The sequence below is a fragment of the Orycteropus afer genome, unplaced genomic scaffold (genome assembly GCF_000298275.1).
Source record: "Orycteropus afer afer isolate SDZICR_OR568_19922 unplaced genomic scaffold, OryAfe1.0 scaffold00064, whole genome shotgun sequence".
NCBI lineage: Eukaryota > Metazoa > Chordata > Mammalia > Tubulidentata > Orycteropodidae > Orycteropus > Orycteropus afer.
The window spans coordinates 2258123-2277848 of NW_006921651.1; the positions used below are offsets into that span (position 1 = coordinate 2258123).

The window sequence follows — 19726 nt, forward strand, 5'->3', positions numbered from 1 at the left end:
AATAAATTCCTGTTTGTTGAAGCCATCCCATTTGTGGTATATTCTTGTCATAGTGGCACTAGGTAACTAGAACAATGATCAAGAGGCAAAGGTATTGAAGGAAGAAGTCCAAGCTGCACTGAAGGTACTGGCAAAAAACAAGACTCCATGAACTGATGGAATATTAATGGAAATGTTTTAGCAAATGGACGCAATGCTGGAGGTGCTCACTAGTCAGTGCCAAGAAATTTGGTAGGCAGCTGCCTAGCCAATGGACTGGAAGAGATACATATTTGTGCCCATTCCAAAGAAAGGTGATCAAATAGAATGTGGAAGTTATTGAACAATATCATTAGTATCACATACAAGTAAAATTTTGCTGAAGATAATTACTATTGTAATAGTACATCGACAGTGAACTGGCAGAAATTCAAGCTGGATTCAGAAGAGAACATGATATGAGGGAAATTATTGCTGATATCAGGCAGATCTTGGCTGAAAGTAGAAAATATCAGAAAGATGTTTATCTGTGTTTTATTGACTATGCAAAAGCATTTGACTGAGTGGATCATAACAAATTATGGATAACATTGTGAAGAATGGAAATTCCAGAACACATAATTGTGCTCATGTGGAACCTGTACATAGATCAAGAAGCAGTTATTCGAATAGAACAAGGGGATATTGCATGGTTTAAAATCAGGAAATGTACGCATCAGGGTTGTATCCTTTCACCATACTTACTCAATCTGTATGCTGAGCAAATAATCTGAGAAGCTGGACTCCAGGAAGAAGAACATGGCATTAGGATTAGAGGAAGACTCACTAACAACCTGTGCTATGCTAATGACACAGCCTTGCTTGTGAAAGCAAAGAGGACTTGAAGCACTTACTGATAAACATCAAAGATTATATAGCCTTCAGTATGGATTACACAGCAACATAAAGAAAACAAAAATCCTTGCAACTGGAAGCAACATCAGGATCATGCAGAAATATTAAAATTGTCAAGAATTTATTTCAAGGAAATGGCTAACACAGTTGTGGAGGCTGGCAAGTCCCGAATCCATGGGTCAGGCATCAAGTTGGAGGATTTTTCTGACTCACATTGTTGCAGGGGCTGACGAACCCAAAATCTGCAGGTCAGGTGGCAGGGTGCTGGCTCACATCCAAGAACCAGAGGTCAGATGATAATAAGTCAGATGCAGGATCAAGAGAGAGCTTTGCCAGAACATCAATATACAGTCATGTGTTGCATAATGTCCATTTGGGTAACATCCAAACACATAGACATCTGTGGTCCCAACCACTGTAAGCTTATTCTATTAAAAATTCAAGGGACATGCAATAGTTTATAGCAACAAGTGGCATAACTTTGAGACATACATCAAAACATTATTATTATTAACAAAAAAGGAAAGAAAAACATTTTTATTATAATTATTACTGTATTACGTTGAAGATATTTCCATGGTTCTCGAAGTATTTCTTTAATGATCTTTATGCATAAAAGGTATACTATTGTGGTAGTTAAATTTGTATGTCAACTTGGCTGAGTCTGGTTGAGTAGCTGGGAAGCTGGTGGTAGTTATTCCCCATGAGGAGACTGGCAATCAACTCCATGGTGGGATATACCACAAGCAGCTAAGTAGCTGCCTTTGGGATGTGTTCTGCTTTCTGTATATAAGGAGAAGCCTTGGGTTTGGTCTCTAGCTTGTGGCACACTTGAACCCTGCGGGTAGCCGTGTCGTTGTTCAGCACCCTGCCATCCTCTGCCAACCTTGGGACTTACAATGGACTTGAATTAATGGCCTGCCGTGTGGTTTGGTAACATTGGGGCTGTGCCTTGTTACTTGTCAACTTTGGGGTTTGTCAGCCTCAGCAGCCAGCAGCTGAGAGAAGAAAAGCCTCCCACTTCAAGGAGCCGGGAGCAAGAGGCAGAGCCCCCAAGGTCGAGGGATTTTCACCCAGTCCCTAGAGCCTGGCACTTTGAACTTGGGCTTAAAGCCTCCAAACTGTAAGAATAAATTCCCGTTTGTTAAGACCATCCCATTTGTGCTATTCCTGTCAGTGTGGCACTAGGTAACCAGAACAACTGTATACTAAGACAAACACTTGGCTAATGATGTTAGATACAAACTATATCTAACTGTTCTGACTTCTGTACAAATTCAACTTATAGACAGACTTAGGAACAGAACTCATTCATAATCTGGGGACTGCCTATATATAATATGGTATTTGCACAAAGTCCAAATCATGTAATATTCGATTCCACAGAAAGAATTGAGGACATTAAACTATACATAACTGTACATTGGATGAAGGCCACACCCCCAAGGAAAATCCCTTTGCATTAGTTCACAAGCCAAGTTGATACATAACATTAACCATCATAACCCTCAAGAAGATGGATTGATGCAATGGCTGCAACAGTGAGCTGAACCACAGAAACAATTATGAGGATGGCGCAATACATTCTATTGTATATAGAGCTGCTGTGAGTCAGAACCAACATGACAGCACCTAAGAACAACAATATATGTATCACATTTAAGGGAGCTCATGGTGGATTCTTTAGTAAAGTGACATTTAAAAAACGAATAACTTTAATACGTGTTTGTTTACTACAAATTCTTAAAGCTTTTCATTTACTCAAAGTAGGAGTATGCCTTTAAATATATAAGAAGTCATAGGATACTCTCAATTTTTATAGACACACTCATAAAGCAATTCAAGCTCTCTTGAGGTTACTCAGTACAATAAAAAGTCAAGATGAGCATAGGGACGAAATGGGTGAAGTATCAACTGTCCTCTGCCCTGTGCCCTCCCCCCACCCAGAAATAGACATACACTTGGGACACAGGACCACACACATCACTACTTGGAGTTCATGATACAGCTATAGATTCTTGAGCCCCACCCCAGAAAAGTATTTCTCCACCAGACTTCCTAGAGGCAAATCTAAGAATTCCAATAGAAAAGATAGCTTCCCATAAACTAGCACCAAGGGCTGACCTCTCTTCAGAACATGCTGGCCAGGCTTCCTTAGAGGTTTGTTCAACTGTTTAGGAGCTTCGGTAAGAGAGCTCCCTTCCATGCAAACCTGCAACCTTCCAAAACCGAAAAAAAAAAAAAAAACCCAAACAAATATTTTTCCTGAAGAGCCGCTCATAGGTCCAAGCCACCAATGTTTTGGTTAACAGTCAAATGCCTTAAACACTGCACCAGAACTCCTAAAAACCTTCCAAAGCTCAAGCTCACTGTTCCAGACACATGAAATTACTTTTCCCCTTAGGATCCTAGAACATCCGTACTAAAAGGGCCTCCAGAACTCCTCTGTGTGACCCCACCCTCTCATTTTTATCATTCATTTATACCATACTCATTACACAAAGAATTAGAACTACAGTGCAAAACATGTATACAATAAAATAATAAAATGTTTGTTTTCGGTGGTGGTGGTTGTTATGTGCCGTTGAGTCAGACCTGACTCATCATGAGCCCTCCTTGGGTTTCTGAGGCGGTATCACTATGGAAGTAAATTGCCCAACCTTCCTTCCGAGGAGTGGCTGGTGGGTTTGAACCACCAGCCTTCTGCTTAGCAGTCAAGTGCCTTAGGCACTACACCACCAGAGCTCCTAATAAAATGCTAGGATCAGGAAAAATAAAAGCTAGAACAGAAGGTCAAAACCAGGGAGGAAAACAGTATCAAGATATCGAGTCATGAGTCCTTCCAGCACCAGGACAACTGCCATCAAGTCGATTCCAACACATAGTGACCCTATAGTACAGAGCAGAACTGCCCCATAGGGTTTCCGAAGCTGCAAATCTTTACAGAAGCAGATTGCCTCACCTTCCTCCTATGGAGTGGCTGGTGGTTTCGAACCACCAACCTTTAGGTTAGCAGCTCAATGCCGTACCCACTGCACCACCAGAACTCCTTATGAATCCTGCAGAGTCCCTTAAATAAATAAAGACTTTGCACTTCCTGGCAGCCAAAGTGGAGAGGAAAATGTGCTGATTCTCATTGTCTACCACAACCGTTCCTTGAATCAAGCCATGGGCAGTGCGCCTAACCATTGATGGACACAAGGGGGAGCCCTGTGCTTCTTTCTTCTACTGGGGCTCTGAGAGTGTACCTCGCCAAAACCAAACCAAGCTCACTGCTGTGGAGTCAGTTACCATTCATAGCAACCCGTCCTTGGGTTTCTGAGGCGGTATCTCTATGGAAGTAGATTGCCCAGCCTTCCTTCCGAGGAGTGTCTGGTGGTTTTGAACCGCCAGCCTTTGGGTTAGCAGTCAAATGCCTTAGGCACTATGCTACCAGAGCTCCCTTAGTGAACCTAAGAGGGCCGACTTTCTCCTTTCTGCTCCTGTGGTGGAGGCAGAGAGGGCCTGCCATGCAGGCTTTTCGGGTTCTGGGGGTGGCAATAGTGCAAGCACATCCCTTCCTCAGGAGGAAACCTAGTGCCAGGCAAAGGGGTTCTCTGGTTGGTGTCAGAACTAAAACAAAAACACCATTTTCCTAATTCCAAAACTACTGTCTGCCTGTGTCATTTAACTTCAAATATGTAGTTAAGAGAACTCCAATCATTCTAATTACTTGAAGAAATGTCTTCAAGTCTCTTGTGAATTCTTTGCTAGCTCTTTAAATTTAAGTCACAGCAAAAAGCCTGGGATCAGAAAGCTCTGAAAGCCTCTCCTCCACAATCAAGGAGCTGGGCTCTGAGCTTCTCTGTGAGAGAATTCCCTCCTCAGTCGGCCTCTTTCTTACTCTCTCAAGTGAGGTGCTCAGGGCAAAGTCCCTCACAGGGAGGGGAGACAACACTCCCTGGGCCCTGTTTTCCTCCACCAATAAGAAAATCTTCTGGCAACTTTATTAAAATAGTACTCCTCTGATCTCAGATTAAATTAAGTCCCTTGCATTTACAGCCAATTAGCCCTCTGTAGAAATTTTAGAATAGAGTCAGAGGTTAAATAAAGTGACAGACATGTATAATAATCTTAAAGTCTTCCAATGTCTGATCTTTTTAAGTGTTTTATCAGCATATATGAAATGGAAGCTGACGTTATATCTCAAACCACTTACCAGTGATTGTGTTAATATTCAGTGTCATTTGATTTTTTTATTATTATTATTTTTGCAGTGTTCTCTCCCCTCCCCTACCATCCCCGGTAACCAACAAACAACGTTTCCTTCCATATATAAACCTTTCCTTGACTTTTTACAATATTGGACTAATATGATATTTGTCCTCCTGTGATTAACTTATTTTACTCGGCATAATGTCCTCCAACTTCATCTAATATATTCAGTGTCATTTTAAAGAACTTGATTTTGAGTTCTGTCTGTCTCCCACCTGCCACTTATAATGATGTTGGCCATTCTTAATGCCGAATAGCTTCTCTCCCAGTGGAATCCCTCGCTTTCAGAACTATCGTCCTTGGCATTGCCACGCAAGGTAAACTAACCTGCTCACAGGACATTTTTCCTCAAGGGCCCCAGCCTTCCACAAGACTCCCCCACACATGACTGTGTTAGGGAACTGAGGCTCTGGCTTCTAACGCTCACGTTCTCTAAAAGCATTAATACACCTTCAGGCTTTAGGCTTGAGATTGCCTTATTTAGGAAAAGCCATCTGATGTTCTGGAATATAAGAAAAATCTGTTTATACAAGTTTTCTGTTCTCTGCTTGACTGAAAAATAAGTCTAGAGCCCTCCTTTGCTTTCTGCTGGATGTGATGAGGGATGAGTGGGCAATGCAGGTGAGGAGGAAGGAACTATTGGGTAAAGTGAGGGTACGCTATTTTCACCCCAGAACGTGAAAAGCCTGGATGGAAGGGCCTCTGTCTCCACCACAGGGACAGAAAGGAGAAAGTCAGCCCTCTTCCATGCACTAGAGGCCGAAGAAGTACAGGGCTCCCCCTTGTGTCCGCCAGTGGTGAGGCGCACTGCCCATGGTCCCACCCAGACGGTTCCACAATGAAAAAAAAAGAAATCTCAAAGGTCTTTGGGAAAGAAGCAAGATCAGAAAGAGAAGTGAATCCCAGACTTGTTCAAACCAAGCATTCCACAAAGCTACAGTCTAGAGTCTTGTGATCTTGAAAGAGATCAGTAATTGAGCTTCAAACCTTGAAGTGGCGGCCTGGTCTTCACTACTGAATCCAGGGCCTCTAACAAGGACAGAGTTGGGATCACAGCGGGCCCTGCTGTCTATCCTGGAGAAGGAAAGGTGCATCATTCCTGATGGAAAAAATTCTTATGAAACAGAGCCACCCCCTCCCTCAAAAAAAGGCACAAAACTATCTGCTAGTACCTCAGCAAGGAAGGACCTAAATTCATAAAAGATAAATGAAGGTTACCAAGGTTTCAAATCTCAGGTCTCTGCTGCACAGATACAGGTGAGGCTGAGCTGATGAATTGATTCCCAGTACAACCAACCCAGGATGTAGATAAGAAGCCTTCTCCTCTAGAAAGAAACCTTAGAAGTAGGGTCTGTGGCAGTACACGCCCCTTTCCATCAATTACAATTACAACCGAGTCTCCTACAAAAAATGCTGAATGTGACTTGTCAACATCTGGGGATGAAAAACTGCTTTAATTTAATGCTGAAATTCTTTTGATGGGCTTGTCTTAATTCCCTAGGGCTGCTGTAACAAAATCCCAAAAACTGGGTGGCATCCAAGAACAGAAATTTATTGTCTCACAGATCTGGAGGCTGGTACACTCACTCCTCACTTACTGACATGGTTAGGTTCCAAAGACTAGCTTGTTATGCAAAAATAGAGGATGACCACACAGATTACAAAATAGAGGATGACCACATCTTCACAAAGCTGCCAGATCCGATCATTTCATAACCACCCAAGCACAGAATCATGGCTCAGCCGAGTTGACACATAAACCTTAACCATCACAGCCAGTGTCACTCTCGCCTTGCACTTTGGCATTTGCTACCGCCAGATGTAATGCACAGAATAATCAGATAGTAGAGTTTTTACTACTGTCATAAACGTGAAGTGTCAGATAACAAGATGGGAGGTAAATGAAGAATAGGTGTAGTCTGAATTCAGCAGAGCCGTATTCTCTCTCTGAAGGCTTTGAAGGAAGATTCCTTCTTGTCTCCCTCAGCTTCTGGTAACCACTGGTCTTCCTTGGTGTGTAGATACATCTTCACATGGCCACCTCTCCTTGGTCTGGCTCTCCGTGCCTTCTCTTTGTAGGACACCACTCAGAATGGATTAGGATCCACCCCACTCCAGAATGACCTCATGTCAACTAGCAACACCTTCAAAGATCCTATTTCCAAACAAGGTCACATTCATAGGTACCAGGGGTTAGGATTTCCACTTATCTTTCTGGGGGTACAATTTAATCCATAACAGGACTTAGTTCTTTTGTTGAAAATAAAACATGTATTTTTAAGATTGTTGTTGTTTTTAGGCACTGTCAAGTCACCTCTGACTCATAGTGGCCCTATGTACAACAGAACAAAACACTGCCCAGTCCTGCTCCATCCTCAAAATCCTTGCTATACTGAGCTCTGGTAGCATAGTGCCTAAGGCCCTTGACTGCTAACCAGAAGGCTGCAGTTCAAATCCACCAGCCACTCCTTGGGCAATCTACTTTTGTAGTGATATCACCTCGGAAACCCAAGGAGGGGTCGCTATGAGTCGGGTCCAACTCCACGGCACGTAACAAGAACAAATACTTGAGCCCACCATTGCAGTCACGTGTCAATCCATCTTGTTGAGTATCTTCCCATTCTTCCCTGTTCCTCTACTTTACCAAGCATGATATGCTTTCTCAGGGACTGGTCCCTTCTGACAACATGGCCAAAGGAGGCAAGATAAAGCCTAGCTATTCTCACTTTCAAGGAGCATGCTGGCTGTACTTCTTCCAAGACAGATTTGTTCGTTCTTCTGGCAGTCCATGGTATTTTCAGTATTCTTCGGCAACGCCATAATTCAAAGGCATCAACTAATCTTTGGTCTTCCTTTTAAGATAGTAGAGGAGAAAACAACTATAGGAGAATGCTTGACAAGTCAAGTATCTGTGATGGATGAAAATAAAAATAAGTATTTGTCAAATCTCTGAATGGGGAGAGGACTTCCTACGCATAAGAGCAGTGGAAGGAATCACAACACTAAAGACTTAAAGCACAGAATTCATTAAGGTCCTGATAGATGGGCAAAGCCCCTGAACAATTTTCACAATAGCTGACATACTTTTGCAAGAAACATCACTCCCTAGCAGTCATAGAAATGCACATAAAATCAACAATGAGAAACTATTGTTTATCTCCAAAATAAGCAAATGTCTTTCTCAATTAAATCTTTTCCAAACAATGGAAAGGGAATATTGCAAAGGGCATTTATATGCTGTTGTGGGTGGGTAAGCCAGCACCAGTATTTCAGAAAGGGATTTAGCAGGCCTCCCTCCTAAGTATTCACAGCCTTTGACCCAGTAATTCCACTCCTGGGAGTCCAGCCTAAAGATGTCTTCTAAAATAGAGAAAATGTTTTTAATGTAAGAAACTATTGTTCCCTCCAGCATCATTTGTAGTCAGGAAAGATTAGAAATAATTCAAACATGAATGATTAGTGTGCTGGATAAAGAACTTTATGGTTGCAAAGTATGCAGACATTAAAAGTGATGGTGTTCCACTTTTTCTATTTTTCAAATCACACGGAATAGAGACATACATTCTCATAATTTTTTTAAAAAAAAACATTCAAACACAGAAAACTGTAAAAAGTGAACACCCTCCCTTCCCCACATCTACCTTTAAGTGTTTTTATATCCACTCCAATTCTGGTAAGGACTATCAAGAGTCTGATGTGTACCTTTCCAGACATTTTTCTAGATATCCGTTTACATGGATATTGCACACATACAGTTTTGTTTTCTTCTAAACAATTAGGGTCACACTGTCTGTACTGCTGTGTGATTTGCTTAAAGACTTCTAGGCAGTCTTTTCATATCGGTACACATAGATCTGCCACATTTATTTGTAACTACTCTACAGTATTCCACAAGGTACACATCATTTATGTAACCATTCCACTCCTAATGTATATAAAGATTTCTAATTTTGCACCATCACACACACAGAAAATGCTTCCATTTAAAACACAGTGCTATGTCTTTCATCTAATACCTTTGTATATATGAACAAATATTTAAGAATATATTTGTTAAAGCATAGGGCAGATCCTTAATCATACAGGTAACCAAACCGTATATACAGTAAAATTTCAATTACATAAAAATATGCATAGAAGGATGTTGTTATTGTTGTTAGGTGCCAGTGAGCTGGTGTGAACTCATAGCAATCCCACGAACAACAGAACATGACACTGCCCAGTCCTGCGCTATCCCACAATCATTGCCATGGTTGAACCCATCTCTGCAGCCACTGTGTCAATCCATCTTGTCAAGGGTCTTTCCCTTTTTCACTGACCCTCTATTTTACCCAGCATGATATCCTCCTCCAGAAACAGACCCCTTCTGACAACATGAGCAAAATATAACAGACAAAATCTGGTCACTCTCACTTCTAAGGAGCATTCCGGCTCTATCTCCTCCAAGACGGATTTGCTTGTTCTTCTAGTAGTCCATGGTACGTTCAATATTCTTTGCAAACACCACAATTCAAATGCAACCATTCTTCTGTTGTCTTTCTTAGTCATTGTCCAGCTTTCATATACAAATGAGGCGATTGAAAAGGCCATGGCTTGGATCAGGCCCACCTTAGCCTTTAAAATGACATCGTTGCTCTTTAACACTTTAAAGAGGTCTTTTGCAGTAGGTTTCCTCGGTGCAATACATTGTTTGATTTCTTGACTGCTTCTTGCATGGGTATTGATTGTGGATCCAAGGAAAATGAAATCTTTGACAACCTCAATCTTTTCTCCATTCATCATCATGTTGCTTATTGGTCCAGTTGTGAGGATCTTTGTTTTATATTGAGGCATGATCCATAGTGAAGACTGCAGTCTTTGATCTTCATCAATAAGAGCTTCAAGTCTTCTTTACTTTCAGCAAGCAAGGTTGTATCATTGGCATATTGCAGGTTGTTAATGAGTCTTCCTTCAACCCTGATGACATGTTCTCCTTCAAATAATCCAGCCTCTCAGATTATTTGCTCAGCATACAGATTGAATAAGTACAGTGAAAGGAAACCCTGATGCCCACCCTTTTCTGATTTTAAATCAATATCCCCTTGTTCTGTTCTAATGATTGTCTCTTGGAGTATGTACAGGTTCTTCACGAGCACAATTAAGTGTTCTGGAATTTCCATTCTTTGCAATGTTATCCATAATTTGTTATGCTCCACACAGTCAAATCCCTTTGCATTGTCAATAAAATACAAGTAAACATCTTTCTGTTACACTTTGCTTTAGGTCTAAAGCCATCTGACATCAGCAATGATATCCCTTGTTCCATATCCTCTTTTGAATGTGGCTTGAATTTCTGGCAGTTCCCTAAGTACTGCTGCAACTGTTTTTGAATTATCTTCAGCAAAATTTTACTTGTGTGTGATATTAATGATATTGTTTGATAATTTCCCCATTCTTTTGGATCACCTTTCTTTGGGATGGGCACAAATATGGATCTCTTCCAGTCAGTTCACTAAGTAGCTGTCTCCCAGATTTCTTCACATAAATGAGTGAGCGCTTTCAGCACTGCATCAATTTGTTGAAACATTTCTACAGGTCTCTTGGTTTTTTAGTACAGCTATAACAGAAATACCACAAGTGGATGGCTTTAACAAACAGAAATTTATTCTCTTACAGTTTGGGAGGCTAAAAGTCTGAATTCAAAGTGCTGGCCCTGTGGGTTAGGTGAAGGTCCTATACAGGTCTTATATCATACAGGTCCACCTGTATAGTTGCTGTTTATGTGGTTGAAAAAAGGTGTTTGCAATGAATAAATCATTGTTGTGCAAAATTCTATCATGTGATCTTCAGCATCATTTCTATCACCAAGTCAGTATTTTCCAACTACTGAAGCTGCTTCTTTGTTTCCAGCTTTTCATTCCAATCCCCAGTAATCATCAATACATCTTAATTGCACGTTTGGTGAATTTCTGACTGCAGAAGATGGTAAAAATCTTCAATTTCCTCTCTTTGGCTTTAGTGTTGGTGTGTAAATTTGAATAATAGTCGTATCAACTGGTCTTCCTCATTGGTGTATGACTATTATCCTATCACTTTGTAGTTAAGGTTATGTGTCAACTTGGCTGGGCCTGGCTTTGAGTGGCTGAGCAGCTGGATGTAGTTACTACCCATGATGAGACTGTTAATCAACTCCATGGTGGAATCTACTGGAGCAGCTGAGTAGCTGCCTTAGGGACGTGGTGTGCTTCCAGTGTATAAGGAGAAGCTTTGAGAAAAGTCTCTGCAGCTTTTTGGGCATGCTTTGACCCTGCATGTAGCTGAGTCTTCATTCAGCAACCTGCCATGTTTCCTGCCAATCTTGGGACTGTCTCTGGACTTCAACTAGTGACCTCCCATGTTGTTTGGTAATCTTGGGACTGTGACACTTTGTTGACCTTGGGTTTGTCAGCCTCAGCGGCCAGAAGCTGCTTCAATTAAGAAAAGCCTCCAGCTTCAGTGGATGAGGAGCAAGAGGCAGAGCTGCAGCCCAATGTCAAGGGGCTTTCACCCAGCCCTAGAGCTGGCATTTTGAACTTGGACTTCTAGCCCCCTAAACTGTAGGAGAATCACTCCATTTCTTAAAGCCATCACATTTGTGGTATCTTCTGTTAGCATGGCACTAGGTAACCAAAACACATTGACAGCACTGCACTTCAGGATAGCTGTTGAGGTGATCTTTTTGACAATGAATACAATTCCATCCCTCTTTAATTGGTCATTTCTGGCATAATAGACATATGATTGTCTGATTCAAAATAGCTAATAACAATCCATTTCAGCTCACTAACACCTAGGATATTAATCTTTATGTGTTCCATCTCGTTTTTTACAACTTCCAGTTTCCCTGGACTCATACTCCGTACATTCTCTGTTCCAATTATCAATGGATATTTGCAACTATTTCTTCCCATTTTGAGTTATGCCCTATCCCCCATCAGCAAATGAAGGTCCCAAAAGCTTTACTCCACCCCTGTCATTAAGGTCACCTCTACTTTGAGGAGGCAGCTCTTCCCCAGTCTTATTTTGAGGGAATTCCAAGCTGAGGGGTTCATCTTCTGGCACTATATCAGACAACGTTTCCGTGCAATTCATAAGGTTTTCAGTGCCCAATTTTTTTCACCAGATCTGGCCATATCCTTTTTCCTAGTCTTCCTTAGTCTGGAAGCTCTGCTGAAACCTGTCCACCATGGGTGATCTTAAAATATTAATAGTGGTGGCTTCTGGTTTGTAGGACTATGAATCTTGTCTTTCTTGATTTCTATATTTTTATTAATTTCCAAATTCCCTCTAGTGAATAAGTATTATTCTATAATTAAGAGAGAAAAGTAAACTCTCCACTTCCATGTGGGGGTCACAGGTTTGACTCCTGGCCAACGTACCTCATGCCCTGCCACACACATCCATCAGTGGAGGTTTCCATGTTGCTATGATGCTGAACTGGTAATAGCAGCACGTCCAGACTAAGACAGACTACAAAGAAAGGTCTGGTAGTCTACTTTCAAAAGTCAGACAATGAAAATCCTATTGACCACAACAGTTAGATCCACAACTACTCATGGGAATGAGCAGGACCAGGCAGCATTTCACTCTGTTGCATATGGAGTTGCCATGAGTCAGGGAATGACTTGGCAACAGCTAACAATAACAATAATAATTATCATTCTATTGTTTACATGGTGGGAAAGAGTATGTTGTTGTTGTTGTTATGTGCTGTCGAGTCGGACCTGACTCATAGCGACACCTCCTTGGGTTTCTGAGGCAGTATCACTATGGAAGTAGGATTGCCCAACCTTCCTTCCGAGGAGTCACTAGTGGGTTTGAACCACCAGCTGTCTGGTTAGCAGTCAAGTGCCTTAGCCACTATGCTACCAGAGCTCCTGGGAAAAGTATAGCCCAAGGCTATTAAAAGAAAGACAACAAATATTAGTTTATCAGAATTGGACAACTAACGGAGTCACTGAACTAAAAACTCTCAACTAACCATCTTGAATGGAGGATAATCAATACCGTAGTGTGGAAGAACTGGTGGTTACAACTAAAATGGTGCTCTAGTAGATATGCTAAATCACCCAGCAAACCAAGAGAATTCAAAATGTATGTCCACACAAATATGTGTACACAAATGTTCATGTTTGTTGTTGTTTGCCGTCAAGTCGACCCCGACTCATAGCGACCCCTCCTTGGGTTTTCGAGGCAGTATCACTATGGAAGTAGGATTGCCCAACCTTCCTTCCAAGGAGTGGCTGGTGGGTTTGAACCGCCAGCCTTCTGGTAAGCAGTCAAGTGCCTTAGGCACTGTGCTACCAGAGCTCCTGGCAAACGTTCATAGCAGCACTATTTATAATAGTCAAAAAATGGAAAGAATCCAAATGAACAGATAATAAAATGTGGTGCAGGTAGTTTCCAACAATGGGGTTCTGTTCCAAGGACTCTGTACTAAGTTGGTTCTAAATTGAATACTTTTATTTTTTCCCCTTCAGTTTTCATTATTATTACCTTTTATTATCAGTATCTTTATAAAATCCAATCTTTATTTCTCTTTGGGGCTGGAAACATTGCATATAAACTTACAGATAATGATAACATAAGCAAATTACACATTACAACACATTATGTAGTACACATTACTAATGATAAGAAGTACAAAAATAATAATAAAATAGATGGTTCTAAGTGTGGTTCATCATAACTCAGATATGTTGTAAGTTGAGGACTATCTGCATATCTAAGCAATGGAATATTAAACCAAACCAAACCAAACTCACTGCCTTTGAGTCAGATCTGACTCATAGTGACCCCTCCTTGGGTTTCCAAGTCAGTATCATTATGGAAGTAGATTGCCCAACTTTCCTTCCAAGGAGTGACTGGTGGGTTTGAACCACCAGCCTTCTGGTTAGCAGTCAAGTGCCTTAGGCACCCTGCCACCACAGCTCCTAATGGAATATTACTCAGTCATAAAAGGAATGAAGTACTGATACAGGCAAACCTTGAAAACATGATGCTAAGTAAAGAAGCTCACAAAAGACCACATATTTTATGACACCATTTATGTAAATGTTCAGAATAGGATAAATCCAGAGACAAAAAGTGGATTAGTGGTTGCCTAGCCTGGGATGTAGGGCAGCTAGGAGAACATGGGGTAACTGCTAGTAAGCACAGTATTTCTTTTAAAGATGATGAAAATGTTCTAAAGTTAAAAACCACTGAATTATACTTTGAAAGAGTGAATTCTATGGTATAAAGTTATATCTTAATAACATTTTTGTAAAAAGTGGCCACAATGATTTAGTTTGTAGACATGTTAAATTAATTGATAAAATAAATTTAGTCTGTAAATTGGCTATCCACAAAATGCTACACAAATTTTTTCAGTCAAAAATTAGCCATAGACATGTGAGTTAAACATTTACCTCAAGTAGACACACGCCCTGGAGAGAACAATCATGGGAGAAGGAAGGGCTGCTTATGCACAGGAAGACAGCTCAGGGGGCAGGAGAGTATAGAGGGATGGACACTGGGAAGAGGTAACTATGGGAAGGAAGTGAGAGGGGAGCTGTTGCCTTGTGGTAAACTGTGGTCAATGACATGAGACAAAGTATATGTGAACTGCTGTATGAAAAGTGAATTTGCTCTGTAAATGTTCACCCAAATCACAATAAAAAAAAAAAAAATTAGCCATAGATAAACTTTCTCTCCTTCATATCCTGATGGCATCCAAGGAAAGCCAATTAAACAATACATAAATCATTTCATCATTTAAAACAAGAAAAATTAAAGATTAAAAAAAAATTACAAAACATAGCCAAGGCAATATAATCTAACTGGGCTAAGATTTTTTTTTTTTTTTTTTTTTGAGAGGAAAAGAACATATTAGCAATTGAGATTATGGGTATAATTTAGAATCAAGAACGTATTTAACTACAGATGTTCTTGCATGATACACACAAAATTTATGCAAATTCAAATCATGCAAACTGCTACACATAAGGCATATAAACAAATTTGGGAATGTGGAAACTTTGCATGGAAATACAAAGTATCCTGTGCAAGACAGTGAATGCCAAGAAGCGAAAGTATAAAGTGTCCCTTGGCCACTGGAAGTGAAAGCCTTGATAACTGACCAGGTTCTCACTTCATCAGTGCTATTTCAGGGTTATTTATATTATTCCCATCCTCGTTACCCTTTACTGAGTTTGGCTGAGACTAATAAGAGACCAAGCAGTAGCTAGAATGCAGAACCAATTCATCCATCTCCATCTGTCGGTTTGTTGTTTGTGTGGCTTGATGCTAGGATGCTGGAAGGTACGGCAGGGGTACTTCAAATACCAGCAGGATCACACATCGTGCACAGATGTCAGCCATGCTTCCAGACTAAGACAGACTTCCAAAATTTAGCCAATGAAAATCCCATGAAGAACAGTGGAATACTATCTGATATAGTGCCAGAAGATGAGCCCTCGAGCTTAGAAGGCACTCAAAATACACAATGGCTGCAACAATGGACTCCAGTATATCAATGGTCATGATGATGCACAGGACTGGGCAATGTTTCATTCTGCTGCACATGGGGTTGCTGTGAATCTAAATGGACTCCATGGCAACTAACAACGACTCAGAAAGAGCTGATTAATAAGCGCAAGAAAACTGAAAGCAAAAATCCGAAGCATCAAAGACATCTGGCTGCATCCTGCCTCTTACTGCACTTGGACTTGATTTAACCACTTCCACAATGAAAATATTTTGAATGAAGGCACTGGCAATACAGAGCCACTGAGAAGCTCTGCCACATTCAAATCCATGAAGATAAAACAAATCCGGCCTCGAGTGCTCTTTTGAAATAGGAAATTCAATAACAACATAAAAAAAAAAAAAAAAAGCTTACAAATGTGAACTGCTTTGATTAATGATTCAGTAAAGCTAGAAATCTGAAGACATAAAGTGTGGTTAGATAAGGGCAATAAATAAAAACCAACAGTTTTAAAACTTACACCAATGTTCATAACAGGGAAGCAAGTGGAGAGGCTGTTGGTTTGATAAATAAGAGCAGTAGAAATATATTTCAAAGAATTGTAAAAATAGTCCCCAAAATGTGGTAACATAACAAATAATGACTCTTTAATTTTGACGGAACTGTGTTTTTTAAAAGAAAAAGAAATTATAAAGTCAGAGAGTACATTTAATTCAAAAGAAGTACACGTCAGCATTTAAGGCTGCAAAAGTAAACTGAGCCTTTTGCTTGGAGATAACATAGCAGAAGATTATATGCTGAGGTCTTGGCTTACTAATTACTCAGAAAGCCCATATGTGTTTAATGTATTTTAGCTCACCCCAAATTCTGATTGTCCAAAGCCATGTGAACGAAATGCATAACTCAGGGGATCATCTGTAGTAGAATTATTCTATTTCAGTTAGATCAATTTCACTAGAATCTCCTGAAGTAAATATACTGATATATAGAGGAAGGGACTGAATAATTCAAACCCACCAGGAGTGTTTTGGGATTCTGATATTGCCTACATTGTAGTTGTGATTCTGGCTAACATTTTACTGGACAGAAACCACTTCAAATCTTTTAAGACAATGCTGAATAGTCAAGGTTATTAAATACCAAGAACGAAAGCTATCTAAACCTGGGCTGGTTCACAATTGGTATTTCCAGGGTTCAGCTACTAAAGATAAAATGAAAATGTGGTATTGAGTGGTGTCCTAGATAGAGCTGGTCAATTGAGTCCTCTGAAGATTTTTAATTTTTGTATCCCTAGTACCTACCTCAGAAGGACATCTTGTGGTATAGTGGATAAGGCATTTGGCTGCTAACCTGAAGGCCAGAGGTTCAAACTCACCAGCTACTCTGCAGAAGGAAGATGGGGTGATATACTTCTGTAAAGATTTACAGCCTCAGAAACCCAATAGGGGTCACTATGAGTCAGAATCGACTCGATGGCCGTGAGTTTGGTTTGGCTTGAAGTACCTAGCTCAAAGAGCCCTAGTGGCACAGTGGCTAAGCACTCAGCTGCTAACCAAAACGTTGGTTGTTCGACTCCACCAGCCACTCGGCAACAGAAAGATGTGGCACTCGGTTTCCATAAAGATTACAGCCTAGGAAACCCTATGAGGCAGTTATACTCTATCCTATAGGGTCACTATGAATTGGAATCGACCCAACGGCAACAGGTGGTATCTAACTCAAGCCTGCACAGAGAAGTCACTCATATTTGTAAAGTAGGGACAGTATCATTCACCTGAGAAGGCTTTTAGAAGGATGAGATGGGGTATACAAAGTGTCTAGAGCATAACGCCTAACATAAAAATACCGGTTCACTTTCCTCCAGAAAAGAGCCCAAATGAAGAACTGGCTGGTGTCACACAGCACATCTGTTAAGCAATCTGTAGTTTACATAGTTCATCCATTATCCAAATGCAGAGTCGGAGGGAGACAGAGCCAAATAATTCATTATTTTAAAAATAATTAATGTTTTCAATTATCCTTGAATTCAAAAGAAATCCTGGTAGTACTAGGCTGCTACCTGAAAGGTTGGTGGTTCAAACCCATCAGCCACTCTGTGGGAGAAAGATGTGGCAGTTTGATCCCACAAAGATTTACAGCTTTGGAAGCGTGATGGAGCAGTTCTGCTCTGTCTCACAGGATTCTATGAGTCGACTCATAGGAATCGACTTCATAAAAATGTTTTCTTTTTTAATTCAAAGGATTTTGTTTCCAGGTTTCTTTCCCTCACCCAGCCATTATCCAAAAGAAGGTAAACATGAATGATGGCATACAGGGAGCTGGTCTTTAAAATAGAAACCTTAAAGAGTCTTTATTTGCAGGACTTTTCAAAGCTATTTTTCAAAGCAGCAAACTTCCTTCCCCCTCATCCCCCTTTCTACCCCTCCACTTCACAAATGATAGCTTATTAGATGGTCTGCTAAGCGTAGCATTGTGCCTAAGGCACTTGACTGCTAACCAGAAGGCTGGTGGTTCAAACCCACCAGCCACTCCTTGGAAGGAAGGTTGGGCAATCTACTTCTGTAGTGATACTGCCTCAGAAATCCAAGGAGGGGTCACTATGAATCGGGTCGACTCAACGGTACATAACAACAACAACTAAGCAGGGTGGATAACAGCAGGGCTGGTCTGGGAGAATCTGGAACCAGCCAGAGGCTGCCCCTGCCTGGGTGGTCCCTCAGCAGAACCTAGAGGCTCTAAGGAGCCTTACAGAGACTGTATCGATTGTTGTTGTTATTTGCCATCAAGTCAGACCCGACTCATAACAACCCCTCCTTGGGTTTCCAAGGCAGTATTACTAAGGAAGGAGATTGCCCAACCTTTCTTCTGAGGAGTGGCTGGTGGGTTTGAACCCCCAGCCTTCTGGTTAGCAGTCAAGTGCCTTAGGCACTATGCTACCAGAGCTCCCCTGTACTGATTAGGGATTGTGTTTGACTGCCCAAGGTTCTAGAATCTGGTAAAGCCAAGACTAGGATCTAAGAGCCCCAACTCTTTCCACTACACCATACTGCCTCTATCAGGTTCAAGGCCACAACCTAGGGTCTAGGACAAAGGGTTGATATTTCTGACACATGACTATGCCTCATCCATACATACTGCAACTGTACAAATCTAAAATAGGCAACTGAAAGTGTAAATAAATGTAATCTGCTTCCACTTGATAAAGTCAAAAGGAAGGATATTAACAACATCAGTCTTCCCTTAAAGGATAGAAATAATACTCCCTGATTGTCAACAGAGAGACAACCAACTCAGAAAGGGAAATCATCAGTTTCTGGAGCAAAGATAAAGAAAGTCAAAGAACTGACTTCCACATTGTTCTGGAGGTAAGGGATGAGTAGCCACATTATGACGAGGCTAATAACCTGTTGGCAGAGATTGCTCCTTGCTCACCCACAAACACTTTCTCCTTCTTCCTTAATTATAGAGCCCTGATTTTATTCAGGGTGTCTTCGGGTAAAAAACTACATTTTTCAGCCTCCTCATGAGATAGTTATGACCTACAACTAACTTCTGGCCAATGAGATGCGATCAGTCATTGGGTAGAACTTCTGCGAAAGCCCTCTAGAGGGGCATGGCCTTTTGCCATTTTCTCCTTTTTATTCTCTTTTCTGCAGCCTGGAACTTGGATGTGATGGCTGGAGTTTCAGCAGGTTCATTGTCACCTTTAATATGAAAGCCTTGTACTAAGGATGACAGAGCAGAAAGAGGAAAAGAGCCTGGGTCCTTCGTAACTTCATGAAGAAACCATCGAAATAACCTGAACTGCCTATCTCTGTTTTGTTTGTTTGTTTGTTTTTATGTTAGAGAATAAACCTTATAAGTTTACAGTAGCCAGGTCCTTTTACCTAGCAAACACAATCCCTAACCAATACAGATGTTGGCCTCATTAGCAGAAACCTCAGAAGCTCTGCAAAGATACATAGGGAACGTGGCGACCCCAGGAAAGGAAGTGATTCATCACAAGTCCTTGCCAACCCTGTGCCAGATTTTCAAGAACAATTCCAGAGCAGGTTAGCATGGGGCAAGCAACCACAGGTTGAAATCAGATGACTAGAGGCTGACTTTATCAAA

General features: G+C 40.9%; 1 protein-coding gene across 1 annotated transcript in view; it reads right to left on the reverse strand.

The window, feature by feature from the left end:
* The window catches only part of LOC103196199 (glutathione S-transferase omega-2), a 33336-nt gene that overhangs the window by 7170 nt on the left and 6440 nt on the right, over positions 1–19726 (reverse strand). The gene's annotated exons all lie outside the window — the stretch shown is intronic.